We start from the raw sequence: 20,164 nt of genomic DNA on the forward strand, positions 1-20,164 counted from the left end.
CGCGTGGAGAGTTTTAAAATATGAGTGCTTGTTAAAGAAGACATACGCTTTTCTCTTTTGTATTTATAAAATACTTTTCACTAACAAAGCAATCCTACAGATGCAAGTGTGGTGCAGTCTGCGGACTTGGCAGCGCTGTCGCGGCCACCTGTGTCGCAAGCATCAAACAGGAGCATTCAACAGATGCTTCAAGCAAACTGCAAGGGGTTTTTTTCCCCCTTGTGTTGGGCAAAAAAACAAAAACAAAAAAAAAAAAACAAAACGGGTGGTGGACAAATTGAATTTCAAGGCCTTTCAAAGTGTTTGAATTTATTAAAGATAGAATCTCCATCCTCAGACTCCCTTCTTGAAATACAGTTATAGCTCTTCTCACAAATCTAGAGCCAGGACGAGCAATATTTGGCACTAGGGCACCCAGAATGAAAAGGAAACCTAAGTCTTCCCATCTCTCCCAACTCTTCCTTTATTCCCAGCTTCTATAGCTACTGGGGTCAACAGTCCCATAGCTGCAGATAGATGCCCTCCATTCAGCATTTTTCTGGGTTTGATCCTTCAAATCACTACACAGACCTTTTGCATTCTCTTCTATACAATTACTGATTTGTCCTTGGGTCCCAAATAGTTGCACTGGTCACGATCTGTTGTTTTGATTCAGCTTCCTCTAAGCATTGAGGAGTCTCTACTTCAAGCAGCTGTCCACGCTGCAGAGACACATACCCCACCCCACCCCACACACATATACAACTACTCTGTTCTGTTCTATCCTCTTTCTCTGCCGGAGCATTTCTACTCCTAGGCTTGATTTTGATGTCCCTGGGGCATCCTGGCGAGGTGGATCAACCTCTGCACTGCAGTCTGGACACAGCAGGCACCTGCCCCAGGAGCGGCACTTTAGAGTTAATGGGGAAGAGTTTTGCTTACTGGGTTTTAGCTGAGTGGACAAGCAGTTATCAAAAGGGAGGTTTTTTTTTTTTCTTTTCTTTTCTTCTTCCCTGACCTTACTTTTGTATTTATGCCTTGACAGCCTTTGCAGATGCTGGGCAACTAAGCATACACCCTAAACTCTGTTGGAGATATTTTCAGTTCCCCGAGAGAGCTGAAAGAGCTACCTTCATGCTCCAAAACCACAGAGAAAACCTGTCTCGAAAAACCAAAAAAAAAAAAAAAAAAAAGAGCTACCTTCATGGTTTATTTCAAGCCCTCAGCAGGGTGTGTGGTATGGCATCAAGAAGGAATTAAAAACTGCCTTCTGAGGTCTTCAAAGCCGAGGATTTTTCCTTTCTCCCTTTGAATTTAAGAGTAGGAGCAAGGGTACGGAAGCCAGCCACCAAACAGGGTTGAGGCCTTTAAGGCTTGATCCTGTCAATGTGTCAGTTGTTCCTGAGGGAGGGAGGAATGCCTGAGAGTCGGAATGAAGACCCTTAGAATTTTCAAGAATCAGTGAGGTTTAGAGAACTTTGAAAGTGTGTTCACAGAAACTAAAGGCTGTCTGTCTGTCTGTATCTCTATCTCTGTGTGTCTTCGTCTCTCTAACTCTTATCTCTCTGCCTCTTTCTGTATGTTACTTTTTCTGTCTCCCTGTCTGCTTGTTTCAGTGTGTCTGTGTCTCATTGTGTATTCTGTCATTCTGTCTGTATCTCTCTGTGTCCTTCTGTCTATCTGTGTCTCCCTGTTTTTCTATCTGTGTCTGTCTGTCTCTGTCTCTGTCTCTCTCTCTCTCTCTCTCTCTCTCTCTCTCTCTCTCTCTCTCTCTCTCTCTCTCTCTCTCTGTATGTGAGTGTGTCTGTCTGTCTCTCCGCAGTATGTGCCTAAAGTTTGAACCCTTGAGGGTCGAATTTTGAGACTCTCTCCATCTCCTATTTGATGCCAAGGACGACCTCAGTTTCCCTGGGTCCCTGTGCCTTATGAATCAAGTTAATCATTTCCCCACCCACGCCATAGGGTCTCACGGTTCCCTGCCAGCAGATTCCAGACGCACTAAGATTCTAGTCCAAACAGGCCTGGAGCAGTGTAACCCTGAGCCCTGATTGGCTATTCTTGGCTCCTCGTTGGCTCCTCCCCTCATCCCAGGTTTTGCCTAAGAGCCCAGTGCAGACTCACCGGCTCTGGGTAGGCGCTCTGGTGCTCACCGAGGAAGCTTCCTCGGGAGCACCAATCTTAATGATTGAGCCCTTGGAGCAGCAAGATTGTTTATCTTGGTTGCTCCTTTGGCCTGTCTATCCCTTACCTTATTGCATATGAACTTTCCTTCGTTCTGAACATCGTTTGTCGTCGGCGTCGTGGAGATCGTCGTGGTGCTCCGGTGGTGGTCTTGTCCGCTTAGAATAGTGTAGTTAGTTAGGGGCCTTCAAAGAAGAAAGAAGAAGCGATTGGCGCGGAGATGCTGGAGGTGTCAGTTACTATGCTAGAGTAGGATAGCGAAACAATACCAGCCAAACCTTTCCGGGGGGCGCAGGTTGCCCACAGGAGGTCGACTTGCCAGCGCTGTCCTTCGCGCTGAGCTCCCTCCATCCTTCTTTCCGTCTGCTGAGACGCGAGGTTGCGGCGCGCAGCTCAGAGCAGCGCACCGACTGCCGCGGGCTCCGCTGGGCGATTGCAGCCGAGTCCGTTTCTCATCTAGCTGCCGCCGCGGCGACCTGCCTGGTCTTCCTCCTGGACGCTAGCGGTAAGTTGGAGCCCCCGGGCGACACTACTAGCTGAGACCCTAATGATTTAGGCAGAGGATGAGGTAAGGGTGCTTAGACAGGTCCCTGATGGTTGCACCCTGCAGGACCGCACTGGTTCGGGAGGATGGTGGGAGCGACTCAGAGCGCTCAGATCGCGGGGAGGCTGGGGGTCTCTAGAAGAGACAAGGACGTAGGCTTCACTAAAAAAGCAGCGGGAGTCTTGAGGAGGTTGGAAGACCTGAGATGTAAGCGCTAGAGGGAAGCAAGGATCTAGGGGACCCTCGCGCTCAGGAAAAGCTGTGAGAGTAAGACTGGGGTGGGGTCTCTAGAAGTAAGGGGAGGGGGAAGAGAGCAGGGAGGGATGGAAAGGAGGAGGAGTAAAACTGATCGCGGGGGTTCTCTGGTCCAGGGGTTGGGCTGAGGAAGGTGAAATCGAGTAAGGGGGGGGGGGTACAAACTGTTCACCATATTAAGAAATTGGTCTCGGGCTAAGTGGAATGGGGGCTCAGAGCTTGAAGTAATGGGAGCGGGGCTGGACGGAGGGGCAAATGATCTCTATTATGTTCTTGTTAAAACCGACCCTCGTTTTTGGAGGGTCTCAGTGAACACACGTTAACTCTGGGAGATTACACACTGCGGATCTGTGTCTTGTTCTAACATCTGCTGGCTGAATTTGAACAGCGTTGCTGATGATCACGTAAGTTTAAGAGGATGGTCTAAGGGTATCCAGCGAGCCTTTTTATTAGCTTACCTAAGTCATTTGGCTACAGTTTTATATTTTGTAAAGGATTATGGAATAGTCTCCAGTTCTGCCTCTTATCCTGGTCTCTTTGCTCAGCTTAACCTGACAAACAGTGTTGCCAGCATACTACGGAATTGCTAAACATGAACAGGTTGCTGGTTCCTGGTGCGACATAAAGTTCGTCATTGCAAAACATGTCTATGCGTCTGTTTTTTTCTGCGTCGAGCCCTTTGCGCCTTGCTTCCTATTAGATGCTAGTAGGTGACTAAGGTGACAAACACTTCACACTATGTTCGAGACCCCTTATTTTAAGTGACAGAGCCCCTCCAAGAAACACAGAAGGCGACATCAGCGGTTAGAGGTTATTTAATTCAGTTCAGAATAGCTGCAAGTACCTGGCAGGTTCTTCATTAACATTTACCAGTTTGCCCCATTCAAAAAAGCTTTAACTGATACCCTTAACATATATGCCCCTTTCCATTTACCTCTTAAATAGAATAAGCATGGAAAATGTCCATTAGGGGAACATGGGATTGAACTAAAATGCTTGGGGGGGGGGGAGAAAATGTTGCGCAGTTAGTAATCTCTGCACTCGCAGCTTGTTGCAGACAATCGTGACGTCATATAAACAGTGGTGAAAAAAGATGTCGTATCAAGACTGACTTTAAATTTTTCAATAAGAAGTTTATATATATATGATATACATACATGCATGCATACATACATACATACATATGTGTGTATATAAAATCATACACTGATAAACAAAACATTCATGCAGTATACATAAACCATCACCCGGAGTTGACTACATAATGACAATGAGAATGGATAATTAACATGCATCGCAGAAAAATTATTTCTTCATTTCTTTTGCATCATCTTTCTCTCTCTCTCTCTCTCTATCTATCTATCTCATACACACACACACATACACACACACACACACACACACACACAATATTGCCCTTTAAGAGAAGTATACTTTTTGGCACCTTTATTTTGGGAAATCATCTACAACTCCCTACCTCACCCTATAGGTAGGGACTTTTTTGCTCCCTATACATTTAGGATGTAGACCATAGGGTATTTAATTGTGTTTTTCATTCACTAAATTTGTTCTTTTGGTCTTCTTGGAAAGTGAACAAAATATGTGCTCTGTGCAGGTCATTTCTCTCCTAATAGCACCCAGCATCTGCTACAGCGAGCCCAACTCAAGCCCCATATGTCGGAAGGTGAATAAGGCTGTGATTGCAGTGGCCAGGTAGGATTGGGGTGTTTGCAACAACACTGAGAGGGGTTTTCTAACAGCAAAACAGATGGAACTCTGTTAACCCTTCATCTGTTGTCTTTCTTTTTTCTGCCATGTAAAATTGTCATGGATGCAGTGATGACTTTTTCAGGTAATAACATAATAGGCTTTGACGCAGTATGAATTCACAGGAAAAAGAAGATCATGAAAACTGATTTTTTGAGAAACTCCTGGATGCCAGGCAGGGATTCAAAAGTATTGCATTTATGCTTTACTTCATAATATCTTCAGAGCATCATTATAAGAAAATTGTATGTTAAATGTTATTGATACCAGCCAGTTTTCTCCCCAATTTCCAAACATTTTCTCATAGATTAATGCAAGGAAGCACAAAGTACCTCTTTGTGCTTACACGGTTACCTGAGAAGAACATATCTATTTCTCCAGCAACAAAAATAAAAACTGAAGGTCCTGGGCTGCAACAGAGCACTTGGCTAGAATGTAAAAAACATTATGTTTGATATCCGGCATTGCAAAAAAGAATGCCCTAATTTTCTGCTAGGAATTTAAGAAATATGAGCACTGACACTACAGAAGACAGTAGATTTCCCCTCTAAAAAATAAACTCTTGACATTCTGTTATGTTTGCAGTGTTCTCGATATTGTTTGGAATTTAACTGTTTAGGGATATTTTTTAATTTGGCTGATCTGATAAATACCCAAACCTCAATAATAGTCTGAAAGCTAAATGAATCCTCACTATCTTCCTGTTTCATTTTAGTTTCACCAGATAAAAGCCATATATGTTTTCAAATAAAGGAAGCACAAAACCAACAGAATATAGGGTAGAAATTATCAGTCACCAGCATGAAGTGTCTTCAGCTGCCTAAGACTGAAGTTTGTAGTTTGCAGAGCCCTGCTGCAAAACAATAATTAAGTTCCAGGATCTAATGGCTCCTTAGTCTCCAGACTATTTGGTTAGTATCATGAACATGTGTCTTGCCACTTCACTTATATAGAAGTGGAATCCTTCAAGAAACAAGGATACACAACTCTTGTGTTGAGAATATTTTAGTAGAGCATCCTTGAAAGCATAATGTCTAATGAAATAAATGCTTAGTTAGTTAATTAACTTGGTAGCCACAAGCCAACTGTGAAAATATTACTACATATTGGGGTCATTAAGATATTATTGTAACATAATAACACATAGTAATATAATATATAGTATAATATATAGTAGTATAATAAATTAATGTTACTTGTTTGTTGTGAACATTATAATATACTTTTTAACTATTATGCAAAACTGTATTTTATATTATCATTTGTCATCATTATAAAACACCTATGCCATTTTTTTCTGTGTATTGGACTGTTGAATCTCAGAAGAAAATCACCAGGTATCAGCCTAATTAATGTTCAATCTCTCTGTCACGGCCTTCGAAAAACATTTTAAGATTTCTCTACATACAGAGAACGTAACTGCAGAACAGCCTAGTAATCTCCCTTTCACACACTCAGCGTTAGAACCAACCGAGGATTTAAGGTGCACATCATTTGACTGGCCACTAGCAGGCATTTTAATGAGCAATTAGAATAGTATGAGCAGGATTTCAAACAAGATGTACAAGAGCTGGAATGCTGAGCTTGAGTCCCACTACCCAGCACTCACCTCTGCTTTATCTTTCTGCGGATTTCTCTTTCCACATATGTTTAAGTCTGAGCCATCTACACTATTCTAAAGATACTTTCAAGTTGCAGCACTTGTATACAACTAGCTACTGTTTAGTATTATAATTAAAATAACCCTGATTCATAGATGATTGGTTGCCTGGTCTAATTAGAAAAGAACTAGAAAAACCTTTTGACCCACAAACTGCCTTCATGGCCTTTCATATCTCTTGAAATCATACATTCAGGAATATTTTTCTTTTCTTTTAGTAGTATTTTCATTTAACTCCAAATGTCCACTTAAAAGGCTAACAATGTCATTGCATATTAATGATGTATAACTGTACTGTAGCTATCAGAAAGCTTTGAGAACTGCACTCTCACACAACAGCCATATATTAGTATGCTGAATGTCATACAAAAGTGTATCCTTATAAGTTCATAAATATACATCTCCTAACATCAAGTTTCTTTTGGAACATGCAGAAAAACTGAAAGTGTTTATGTGGTCAGCCATTTCATCTATTCCAAGTTTCTAAACATTCTCCTTACTCAGGATGGCAAGTAGAAGATATTTTCTGGGGAACAAGAAAGGGAGTACATTTCTCATCAAAGTAGTGAACAAATGTATAAAAGAAAAAGAGTTGAAGTCTCTTTGGAAGCAACCAAAATTATTGCAGTAGGTTATTAGGCAGGCCTTACAGGAAAAAAAATTTGAGTAGTGTGTTTGGCCTCCTACAGAAGATGAGTCAGTTGGACCGGCAGTGCAGCAGGGAGCATGAGTGTTCCAAGATGTATTACTCAGTAATGGCAGGCTTTGGGGTTCAAGGAGTGTAAAAACTAAAACAACGAAATGCTATGAAGCCACTTCAGCTAATGTCCAGACAAATATATTAGTGGATTACATAGCTACAGTGGCCATGTTGCTTTATTTTCACAAAAAACATATTTTTTCTTTAATGTTATTAGTAAATGCCCTTAACTAAATGTCTTGTGTTCACATCTTTTTTTAAAAGTTTGTTTGAAACTCACATATCTCCTATTTTAGATCATGAATCAATACTCATTCAATGTTTTTATGTACAGCTCCCTCCAATTGAATCAAGAAGACTTGATCAAGTTAGCAAGTAGTTATTCTTCTTAAGATATAATAAAGGATGATGATAATAGTAGACATGATTCATTTAAAATTGCTGCATAATACATAGTACACATGTATAAGAGGTTTACATATGCTTTCTCATTAAAGCCTCACAACTGTCCCATGAGAAGGTAATAGTATTACCCAAGTTTGTACATTGGCAAACTGAAGCATGCAAAGAGGTGAAATAATATACTCAACTGTAGTGAACAACCTGAAGCCTGAAAGCAGGTACTTTTGAATATAGTGGCCACATTATTACACAGTAAACTCCTGTTGTTTGTGTTACACATTGTTTTGTACTATTATCACTAGGCTTTGAACAGGTGGCTATTATTGACATTCTCCCTTAAAACTTGCCAAGGCAATAAAATGGGCACATAACATTTCATGTAGATTTAGCTATCAGTTTTTTTTTAAAAACAGATCAAATAATTTAGAAACATTGGTGCTGGAGGACTGAGAATTAAGCAGCTGAGGGAAACATGGCTGTGAATTATGAGGTCTTAATAGCAGCATTCAAGAGCAAGGTGATTTTAAGTTCAAAGTCTACTTGGGCTATATGCAAGACCATTATTCAAAAATGATAAGTCCTTTTGTCAAAAATGGAAAAAAGAAAGCAGATTTCATGGGAGTTACAGAATTGTAACAAACAATAAAATGAGATCAGGAAAATAGCATATAGAAAAATAAGTACATGGTGCAGGGGCTCCTACACCTATTTATACTCTACTGAACCTATGTACACTACATCTATGTTGACAGCTATTTATATGGTTTGTATTTAGTGTCACTGCAACATAAATCTATCATATTTGGTCATTTTTTGAAAGCTGAGTACTTGCGATTCAAACAGGAAAATTAAAATGCTGGAAGTGCATAAACAGAATAATAGAAGGCTATTAGATTTATTAGAGAAACATTAGAAAATATTGAAATACTGGTGTGAATCTTATTCTACCAAATATTCCTTAGGTCTATGTGGTCTTCCAGGTTTGTCATATTCTACCAAATGCAGCAATTTTTTTCCAACTGGCAATTATATATAATGAAGCCTTTGTCTAAAATATGGAATCAATTAGCAAATTTACATTGATTATGTTGCCGATTGTAAGAAATCAATGTTCTGTAATCTAAGAAATCAAGTATCAGGCACTATTATTTCCCTGAACATAATTTTAGACAAGTAAAGATTTACAAGTCTTAGATTAGATAAAGTTTAGTTCTAAAATAGTTTTATTTTCTATTTTACAGAGAAATACACACATGCTATTTGTGTGTGTGCGTGTGTGTTTGACCATTTGGCTGACTGTTTCTAGGTGTTAAGCATGTGCTTAGTGTGTAGGGCCAGTTACACATTTAGATCTGCTACATAACTTTGTTATTATTTGACCTTCAACTAGTTATCTCAATGATCCACATTCTTTCTGTGATGAGAGTTGATGAGAAAGTCTAATTGTTTCTCTTTTCTATATAGGATATCAGAAGTTGCTATTCTTAAATTGCTTGCAGTGATAAGATCATGAATGTGTAGATTTTTGAATTTTAAACATTTAAAGTTAGCTTTATGATTCATATATTTTTCATATATCATTCTATTTTTTGATTAGCCATTGATTTCTGGAAGTTTATAATTCTCATACCCTACACTTTCATAAATGAACTAAAAGAACTTGAGGGAAAATTTTATGCTTTTATGCTCATGTGAAGTAAATCCAAAGGATCTGGTACTATTATAACAATATTTTTAGACCTATAGTTTAAGGAAGCAATAATGAATAGGTTTATTGATAGATTGTTTTTATCCTTTCATTACATATCTACTTTAAAATAATTGCAAATGGAAATATAAAATATATTTATGCTGTAAAATTATTATTCATTGATAGCATGATTCTTGTTCTTCCAGATCTTATTTAAGTAGCCAATATAGTAGATTCATTAGGTAGGACGATTCTTTTCTTCCTTTCATTGGATAACAGTCTATCTCAATTTATAAAATATATTTATTAGTAAACAGCAACCAATTTTCTAAATTTTATTTAATTAAATCTATAAAATATACTGTTCATATTTATCAAATATATATTCCAAATTAGTCAACTATAAGATGAATAATATGTAAGAATAATGTAATTTCATCAAGTATTATTTTAAGGGCTTGGTGTATCGCCAATGATATTTTAGATGATTGATAGATGCTAACATGCGAATTATATAAAACTTCTCAAAAGAAACTAGCATTCAGAAAAGGCAATTCTCTTCCTTCTATTCGCCCCCTCAGAATAAACGAGAGGAAAATGTAACTGATCCATTTTTCTGAGACGTACCACTTCTTTTTTTCATTGCCATTGTGATTGTAGAGCCTTATTGTTAGTTCTTTAGCTGTCACTGCAAGAAAAAATACCTCCACTCAAATTTTGAGCTGAACACATACTTGGCTTTGATCACAAAGCACAAATAATGCAGAGTATTTACAGGGTCAATGGCAATAAAATGACAAATTAATTGTGAAATGCCAAGAATAAATACAGTGGGCACCAGGTAAATTGTAGAGTCCTGAGCTTCTGGTAAGGTATGACTTCAGGAACGGCAGCAGACTAATTCTCGGACTTAGTTCAGGGGGAAAGTACAGTTTTGCTACAAAGTGTGGAGAAGAAAGCTATTTTGCTGACTCTAAAGTCAATAAGCCAATGCCAGGCATGGTGGTGTGTGCCATGTAGTCAAGGTTGCAGCAGGAGAGTAGTGTGTTGGAAGCCAGACTGTGTTACAAATCAAGTTATGAAGTACATAGTAAGAACCTATCTCACTTAAAACCCAAATAAAATAAAAAATAATGGTTAAAATGTAGTGTTTTATAAATTTATATACACAATATAGAAAAAGTCACTGATCACAGTAAAAGATCATCTAATTTCATACATAAAATTATCAAATTTTCTATTTCAATTTTACTAGGCACTTAGCCTATTGTGTTTTATTTTATTTTTGTTTATTGTCATTAACTTAATATTTTAAAATTCAGTGTGACTATCTGCTAGGCATGATATCAAAGATTTTATAAGCATTATCTTGGAGTTTAAGCTGAGTACTAGCTATCTTTTTTATCAGGTCATATATACACAGATAGAGATTGTATTTAATTCATGCTTACATGCATAGGTCATTATATATTATGACTTAATTGAATGTTTTGACTGAGAATTAATTATGAAAATAAAGGCACTGTGGAAAAGGGTTTAAGGTGCAAAATCAAGAGTTAAGTGACTTGAGTGCTAGGCTTTAATGAGCCTCTGTATCCTTTCCTTGTTAAAGAGGAATTCCTAGGCAGATCAGTAAAAAGCATTTAGCTAGCACACATGAAGGTCTTAGGCAAGAGGATCAGGAGTTTCAGGGTCATTTTTGACTATATAGCATGTTCAGTTGCCTAAGTTGCATGAGACTCTGTCAACACATACACACACACACACACACACACACACATGCATACACACAAATTCTAGTCATTTTTATATGTATACATAACCTGATAATGCCTTAGGAAGAGAAATTGATGGCTTTAAGAAACCTTTTTAAGTTCTGGAAATGTGTTAAACACACAGAAGTCAAAAAGGTAAAGTTAAATGAACCAGAATTCTTCACACAATGTTATTTCTAACAAGAGCAAAATTCCAGGGATTCATATTGCCAACCTTTGAACATATATAATTGTGATCCATAGTAATAAAGAAAGTTGGAGTTATTTTATATTCCTTCATTTTACTAGATATTACATAACAGGTACATTTATGATATTCTTCCTAATATCTATTTATATTAAATTTGCATTATGTATACACACACCCAAATTTGTTTTTCTTAGACCTACCTTTCACTTTGTAGACTAAGCTGCCCTCAAATTCATGATTCTCACTATCACTCACTCCAGAATTTTGGGATTACACATATGCACCACCATACCCAATCTATTTTCAAATATTTTCTATTTCTTGCAATTTTAAAAATTAATTATAGAGTTAAATTTCACCCAAAGTTCTATCCTTATGTTCTAGACTGCACTTCCCCCCTCTTTCATTTATTTTCTAAGAAAAGCAACACAAAGCTGAAAGTGCTTAAAAAAATAGTCACATAGCATCATTATTAGTTGTAGCTCTTCTTTTTACAGAGTAATAGCATTTACATATGGTTATATAGTTTCAGTATGTGTTCTTATTTTATTTTCAACTTAACCACAAATTAATTAGGGCCAATATTTTAGTATCACTTATGCAAATAAGACAGCTAATAGTAAATAAGTTGAAAAGTTATATTTGTGATCATACACTTAATCGTACAAACAGATTAAAACAATACTATGCTTCTGTCCCAACTTAATGTGCCAGACTTTGTTGACTTCCTATGGGAGCCCTTACCCATTAGGAAGAGTGAATCGAAGGTTAGTTCGGGGGAGATGAGGAAGGGCAGGAGGAGAGGTAGGAAGGAAAACTATGTTTGAAATGTAAAAAAATAAATAAATAAAAAAGAAACAATACCATGCTATTTCATTAAAGATTACATGGGACTTCCACTATTTCTCTGCCTTCTATGTTATGGATAGCTTCACAGAAATTTTGGTGGTGCTAATAAATAAATGACACAATTAAGAAAATTTGGAAGTAGGCTGGAGGGATGGCTCAGCCACTAAAGGCAAGGCTCACAACCAAAAATATAAGAAATTGTAAGGGCTTGGTGTGTTCTTGGCAGTACAGTGTTTGTCTAATCTGTGAGGCTCTAAGTTTCATCTCCGGCATCATTAAAACAAAAGTTATATAGAGTTTTGAGTGTGTATGTGGGGGGGGGGGGAGCGAGGGAGTGGGAGAGACAGAGACAGGATAGAAATGATTAAAATAAATGATAAATGTGTTTCTGCAGAAGAGTAGACATTCATTTAAATGTGATCAAAGGTTATATAAACATAGCTGATTGATGAGCAATATGTCTTTGATAAAAACCTTAATAAAAACCAAATCACTTTCTGTAGAATCAATTGGGATAACAGCCATCCCACTGTGTTTTAGCCAAGTAAGGTTTCTTCAAAGTCAATGAAGTGCAGTTTTGATTGCTGCTTCTAATTTTCCAAAAATGCTTCAACTTGTTATTTTCTCTTATACCTATTATCCCTAGCCTATTCATATTTACTGTGAAATTTAGAACCCATGTATCAGAAGATGCTTTCAATATTTTACAATATCACAATATTACATACTATTGTTGAATGATGTTATAATAATATACATAGCATTGACCCTTAGATGTAAACCTCCCTTTCTTTCTGTAGAAAACTAGTAAAAAATTAATATATATTATTTTACTCCAAAATCCCTTTACAGTAGAGAATTCCCAATAGGAATTCACTAATATCTTGCTTAACATCAGTGTTGCTAACTTCCTGGCTAAGATGGAACTTCATGACTAGAAAATTTCTGGTTCATTAAACATATTAGATTTATATGGGACACATAGGTGGTTAGTGTGTAAAGGCTTCAAAGGACAAAGATTGTCATGGGCATCTATTCAACTAACTAACTAGAGGCCATTATTCCATTTCATACCACCTTTTCTGACCCCCATGTTAGAAGTTTTCTGATTTTGTATCTTTGCAGGTGACATAGACACTAGAAACAAGAGAAGAAAAAGCCATTTATACTTGGTTCATGGCTGCCATCATAGCTCCCTTTTGATTTCTAATTACTTTCCCATGAAAACCATAGTTAGATTTTTTGCCATTTTATGAGTCTAAAATTGCACTTTTTGTGTTCATATAAAATAATTTTGAAGTAATTATTCAGTTTTCTGTACCAAGATCTTAAACTGTGACTCCTGTGCCTTTTTTGATCACTGGAGACGTATCTTTTGAAGCCTGATTTACTTCAGGTCATAAGAACATGACATAAAATACAGAACCTGTGCTTAGAGTCATACAACTGTCAAAGCAGAATTTGATGTCCATTCCCTCCCTGCTTAAATCACTGTCACAAATTATACTGGTATGCAACAAATATCAAGATATAATACTGTAAAGAAGTATTAAATAGATGTCATACATATAGTTAGGAAACAGTACCGGCATGTAAGTGAGCTGAACATTTGACTATGATATAATCAGTTGCCTGTAACTATTAATTTCTGATACCAAAAGACTATTTATTTTTTATTAGATTATTTTTAGTAATATTAACAAGATACTTCATAATTTTTCAAGATATAGATGATGCAGTGAAAGTAACCATGAATTAATTACTAAACATAATAATAAATCAATGGAATTAAAGTATTCTCATAGTTCTGAGTGATTCCATACTGTGTATGGGTTTTTGAAAATTAAAACATCAATGTAATGTTCTTGTGTGTCCGTTAGAGAGAGAGAGAGACAGAGAGAGTGACATAGACAGACAGAGAGATGGAGACAGAGGAGATGGAGAAAGAAGGAGAAAAGATAAAAAGAGAGAGGAGAGAGAATGAGTGAGAAAGAGAAAGAGAGAGGTTTGTGTAGGACAGGTCTGAGAATTCACTGAGGTCAGAGGACAACACCCTGCCTTTGATCCTCTCCTTCCACCCCTATGTGGACTGCAGTGATTGGCCTCAGACTAGCTGGCCTATGCTACATGTTCTTTACCCACAAAGACACCTTTCTGGCCACTACTGATTATGTTTAAAGATGCCTAAAATAAAATTAAAAGTGGTTCTTGATTAACTTTTGGTAACATGAATAGTTATTATTAGTGCAGAAGCCATAGAGAAAATTCTATTCTTTTAACTCTGAATTCGGGTTCTTTTCCCACATAGTCCTTTGCCTGTGTGGCAAAATAAGAGAAAGCTTTTAAATTTTTTTTTTAGCTTTTAAAATTTTGACTGCATCATACTGTCCTTGAGAATCACATAATGCTTAATAAATTCAGAATGAACAAAAATACATTTGCATTCTTGGCTTAAAAATTAGAAACTTAGTACAAATATGTAAATACCTTGAAGCCTATGACTTTTATTATTACTGACATGAGCACAGAAGATGCAATTATGTTTGTGTTATGCATCATATGCATACTTATCCACAACAGAAAGAAAAGAGTAATCTTTGAGGCTTATATTAAACTTTTATTAGTTGATTGGCCACATAGACTTATGTAAGCTTTGATTTTTTTTTTTAATTTGAGCAACTGACGTCTGACACAGCTCAAGACTGGATGCTTACTCTATAAATTACATCCCTCAAAAATGTACAAATGCAAGCATGAGTCACTAGCTACAGAAGTCCATCTTTAATCCATTATGTCATTTTCATAAGGAAACAAACCAGTGACCTTCAGTCATTTTTTAAAGCAATGCCTCTGAACTATAGAGTATGGTAAATATACAATCACAACGTGAAAAAATCTATTAATTGAGGTAAAAAAATTATAAAATGAAATCTCTTCCCTTCTATGACTATTTTCCCATTCATTTGTATGAATACCTTACATATACAGGATGGGCTTAGAACTATATTTTAACATTATTTCATCTATCATTATATTGACACAGGAGAAATCATGTGTCCTTTTTAGGATTTTAGTCTCATTGATAAAACAATTTAAGAATGGATTCAGATACAAACACAAAGGAAAGTTTTATTAGAATTTAAAAGAACAAAATCAAAGCTATAAAGCCACGGCAGCCACCCAAGAGGAGAGAATGGAGGAGATAAAGAAAAAAGATCATGCCCTTTAGACTGGCATGCACTTCAGGCAGATGGCAAACAAATAGCCTCATGACAGGAAGGTATTAGAGAAAAAAGCAAAGAAGCTTAAAATGTTTAGGGGCAAGCCCCAAAAGAAAGAGGTATCAGGAAATAGAAATGGAGAGAACTGATAAAGAGCCAAGTACAAAGGCTGGGAGAACACTTTCCGTGGCACCTGGAGTAACAAACAGCCTACCAGTTCAAAAATGAGTCAAACACTTATGCAGTATCTGTTCAGATCTAACGTTTTCCGGGCCTGAGTTGGAACACAAGTCAGGAGATAGACATCATATAATGGCTTCTCCAAATCAAAAAAAAAAAAATGTGTGAATCCTTAAAGATCCTTAAAGATCTCAGTTCATATTGAAATGTGAGGAAATCATTATTTATTAATAGCAAATGGATAGAAAAATGTGCAAGATGTTGTACATTTGGCAGAGGTCTGTCATGTAAGGTTTTATTCTTCTTGGAATCCAAGGTGGCAACAGTGTTGGGACAATGACTTATCTCTGTGCCTTCCACCAAAATAAAGGGCAAACACACAAAGTGACAATATAAATATCAGACTTTTATTTTGCCTTCCATTATCTTATGGGTCCAAGAGAGGACTCAATGCTTTTTCACAAAATCAGCTGTTGTTTTTTTTTTTTTTTTTTTTTTTTTTTTTTTTTTACCAAAAGTACCTGTTTCACAATGGGCAGATGTTTGTTTATAGGTTAAAGCACTCGTTATAGCTGTTGTTTGCCTATACCCAAATAAGCCGTCTCTTTGTGATCTTCCTTTTATCCTAAACGGATGAAGTTTCCTCCTTAGATGACTATGATAATCTGGGAATGTACAGAGAAGTGCATTCAGCTCTTTTGTGATGCTAGCATCCATTGACTCAGGTCTCAATATTGGTAACAACATGTGTAATGTTGAGTTAAACCTCTTAAATAATCACAGAATTATCCTCTATGTCACTTTATATATCAATTATAAGTCGTGTCAAAAGTAATTATATGAGACTTGGAGAACTGTAAAATGTGCCCTTTAAAACATGTATTTGTATTAATATATAAAACACGGTTGTGCTCAGGACCACCTCACACTGCCAAAAATCAAATTTATTGTGGAAATTTAAAAATTGCAGTAGCTCAGTAAGGTAAGGGAAGATCAAAGACTTGAACTGATAATATATGCATCATAAAATGTGTCTGAAATTTATAGTTAGCTGATGGGGAAAGACATGTTGATTGATGAAAATATTACCATAAAGAAGGATGTGAGCCGTGAGTCAGAGAGCACAGTGGAGTATTCCTGTCGTGAGAGAGAGATACATGAAAATGCCATAAATTTGAGGCTTGCCTGGGCTACGTAATAAACAACAAAGAAAATGCCCTGATTAGGTTGGAAGGATACACTCAGAAAAGAATTAACTTTAGTGAATTAACCTTTTAAAAATCTGAAACAGACAGATCAGAAAATATTTTTGCTTGCTAAGTTTCAGATAAATACTTTTCAAAAAACCTTAGACGATTATGTTATTTTCCATGTGAGGGAAAACTGAATAAAAAATCCTAACAATGACATCACATCACATTGTTCTGGCTGCAGTAGTCACATGTGACCACTAGGGGGCCGCTATTCCATTTGCAGCAGTTGTGTGATCAAAACCAGAAATATTCCCTCCATGAGTACTGAACAATTAGATGAAATTAAATTAAATTGGAGCTGCAACAGGTGGAGTAGATTACTACAGTGTAGCGAGGTGATATTATTTGTTGCAGTGCAATCTATACTTTGTATCATATAAATCGACAACAAGTGTATCTTCACTATGCATAGATTCTTAACTGTTCTTAAAAATAGCTAACTTTGTATCTCTGCCTCCTGAAATATGTTAGGGAGAATAAGCTTCATGCACCTTTCCCCCAAAGAAATTGATTTTTCTATTTTAAATATTTTAAAGTTCCCATACAACAGAATCTTAATTTTGAACATTTATTGTCACAGTCGCTGCAATGAATCTTTGCGCTAACTTCTCGAAGTGACAAAAAGGTAGTCATACAAATTTATTAATATTAAATGCATTTTTAAATAAATCCAGATAAGAAGGGAAATTTTTATTCAGGTTGTTTTCCTCCTATTTTTACTCACAACTCCTTTGTTGTACCACCATCATAAGGAATGAGAGGTAGAGTAAGTTATTGCTATAATACATTCAATCTTGGATACTGTGAAATATAATCACATCAAATTTCTTAAAATTGTGACTAAAATTTGCAATTACATATTTTTATACTACTCATACCAACTTATGTTGCGAGGTCTGTAATTTCATTATTTTAATAAGCTCAAATCACAGAATATTTTCTATATATTTTTCATAATTTTAATGGTATCTACTTCACTCCATTTTACTTGGCTCACCAAAAATGTTTGCTTGTATTTTAAGAAAGTATCTGTATTTAAAACATCTTTGTCCTGTTTGTAGTGCTTGGAGAAACTTTTCCTGTTTAAAATAAGAAATTAAAATTACTAAGAGTTTGTTTAAAAAATGTAGCTAATATTTGTTTTAACCTCGACTTCACATTCAAAAATAAATGAGTACAAAATTGATACTGCTATGATAAGGGACATTTAAATGATGATTGTCAAGTGTTATTTTCTTTCCCATAGGTTAATATCCTCTTGGGGTCTATGGAACAAACAACAGTTGTCTTATATGAAATGATGGCTCAACCTAACATGATGTAGACTTTTGCCAGTTCACTTACAATATCAAACTGACATAGGATTTTTTTTTTCCTGAGCAGAAAGACAAACAGAGGTGCACCTGCTTCAACTGGAAAACTATGGAGCTAAGATTTTCATGTTGAGTTCGTGGATAGCATTCCAGCTACTTTTCCGTCAGGCCTTACCAAATACAATTGCATAAGTACCTTGGCTAGGCCCTTACTTATTCTATTTTTTCTTCATGTTTACTTTCAGGGTTCTCAACCAATACCTGCAAGCATAGGCCAATGAACATCATCTTTCCAAATTAATTGTAAGTATACCCATAAGCATGCTTTGAGACTCGTATTTTGAATTACTATTTAACCATTATATATAGGTTATTACAAATATTTTGAAAACTTAGACCTGCCCCCAAACTACTAAGACATATAGCATGAATTGAAAATTATGTTAAGGCAACCGAAAACAATTATGTTCTTATCAAATTATGTTTTATCAAGTTATGTGTGACGCAGATACCCTTATCAAGTTGCAAATCACTATCTTGACTTTGTGAGATTATTTTATTGTGAGATTTTATGTCAGGAAAATTTTGTCAGTGATGAAAAGCTATGATCTCTTGATTTACACCTATAGTGGCAAACTCGTAGCTGTGGTTTGGAATAAAGAAATCAGACTATCATTTACTGGTGTTAGATTTTAGAAAGCAAACCTCTTTAACTATTCTCGACAGATGAAGCTGGTGAGGAACTTGACTGAATAGCAGCAGAATATAGGTCCATACCAGGAAATAAAATAAAACAATCGTGATCATGACTTTTTAAGCCAAGTATAAAGAAGATTAGAACCTTTGGTTTCAGTCATAGTTCTGAAAACCAATAAAGACAAACTATCAGTCATTAAAGACGAAAAGCGGAGAAATGAATGCTGGGCTTGGTGGCACACAGCTTTAATCCTAGCATTCGGGATGTAGAGGCAGGTGGATCTCTGAGTTCGAGGCCACCCTGGTCTACAGAGTGAGTACCAGGACATTCATGGCTACACAGAGAAACTCAATCTCTAAACAAAAGAAAAGGGAAAGGAAGGGAAGGGAAGAAGGAAGGAAGGAGGGAGGGAGAGAGGGAGGGAGGGAAGGAGGAAAGGAAAGAAGGAAGGAAAAAAAGCATGATTATGTGACTGAATAAATAAATTACAGGTTAAGCAATTCTCAATTAATTTGTCAGTGTCTGTTCTACATGGAAAGAAGAAAAAGACAAGATCTCCTGAGAAAATTGGGAGCATGGTGACGATGGGAGAGGGTTAAAGGGGAGGGGAGAGTAAGAGAGGAGAGCAGAGGAAATTGTATAGCTCAGTAAAATCCATTTAAAAAAAAAGGAAAAAAGAAAAAGAAAAAATTCTCACTGTCATATTTATGTAGCTAATACCACAAAATGAATTTACAATTGTAGTTTTAGAATGATTGACAATTGCAAAAATCTAATTCATTACACTAGGGATATTTTAATGTATACTTTTAGTAGAATGTTTATATCTATACATATAAATTAATGTTAGTATATACATATCAGTACAAAACCCAAGTGAAATATGCAAGCCTACTAAACTTCAAAAGTTATTAAGATGGAAATAGGAATGGGAATATCTGCTACACACATACTTTATGATTTTGAAAAATGGAAGAAAGAAGAAATTAGTGAGTTTTTTCATTAATGGGGATATATCAAAATGGCTACATGTACCCATACTCAAAACAACCAGCATCAAATGTCCTGTCATGTTATTAAGCACATCCATATTTAATGTGATGGTAGACACAACACTTCTTGTATTTTATATATTTTAAAAGGGTTCTATTACTCTCTCTCACTAGTTTTTCATGTGTTGGAATAAAATAAATCCTTAGGGGAAATTCAAAATGTACAAAGTGTAAAATTGTGAAGTATCCCAGCAGGAGAACTCTCACTGTAAGTTTATGAAGATCGAAGTGTACCCCAGATATTTTCAGTGTGTTGGTGAAATAGGTTAACATGGATGTACAGGTAAGTTTACATGGTATTCACACGAGGTCATCAACAGCATCATAAGCCCTGTACAGAGAGAAAGACCAAGGTCAGTCTTATCATAATATGAGGTCAGTCAATTCCACCTTTGCTACCACCTTTTCAGTATTATTCTGCCTTAGGTAAAACATCATGTCTCTACCTCTGTATGC

At 36.3% G+C, this 20,164-nt stretch overlaps 1 protein-coding gene across 1 annotated transcript in view; it reads left to right on the plus strand.

The window, feature by feature from the left end:
* The first annotated feature begins 2,105 nt into the window (after nucleotides 1-2,105).
* Nucleotides 2,106-20,164, plus strand: part of LOC121441075 (5-hydroxytryptamine receptor 2C) — a 238,166-nt gene continuing 220,107 nt past the window's right edge. Inside the window, exons 1-2 of the mRNA XM_041642214.1 lie at nucleotides 2,106-2,665; nucleotides 18,205-18,262. The gene's annotated coding sequence lies outside the window, so the exon portion shown is untranslated. The remainder of the gene's footprint in view (nucleotides 2,666-18,204; nucleotides 18,263-20,164) is intronic.

The sequence above is a fragment of the Microtus oregoni genome, unplaced genomic scaffold (assembly GCF_018167655.1).
Source record: "Microtus oregoni isolate MIOR12 unplaced genomic scaffold, Mior012 000073F_001, whole genome shotgun sequence".
NCBI classification, from domain to species: Eukaryota; Metazoa; Chordata; class Mammalia; order Rodentia; family Cricetidae; genus Microtus; species Microtus oregoni.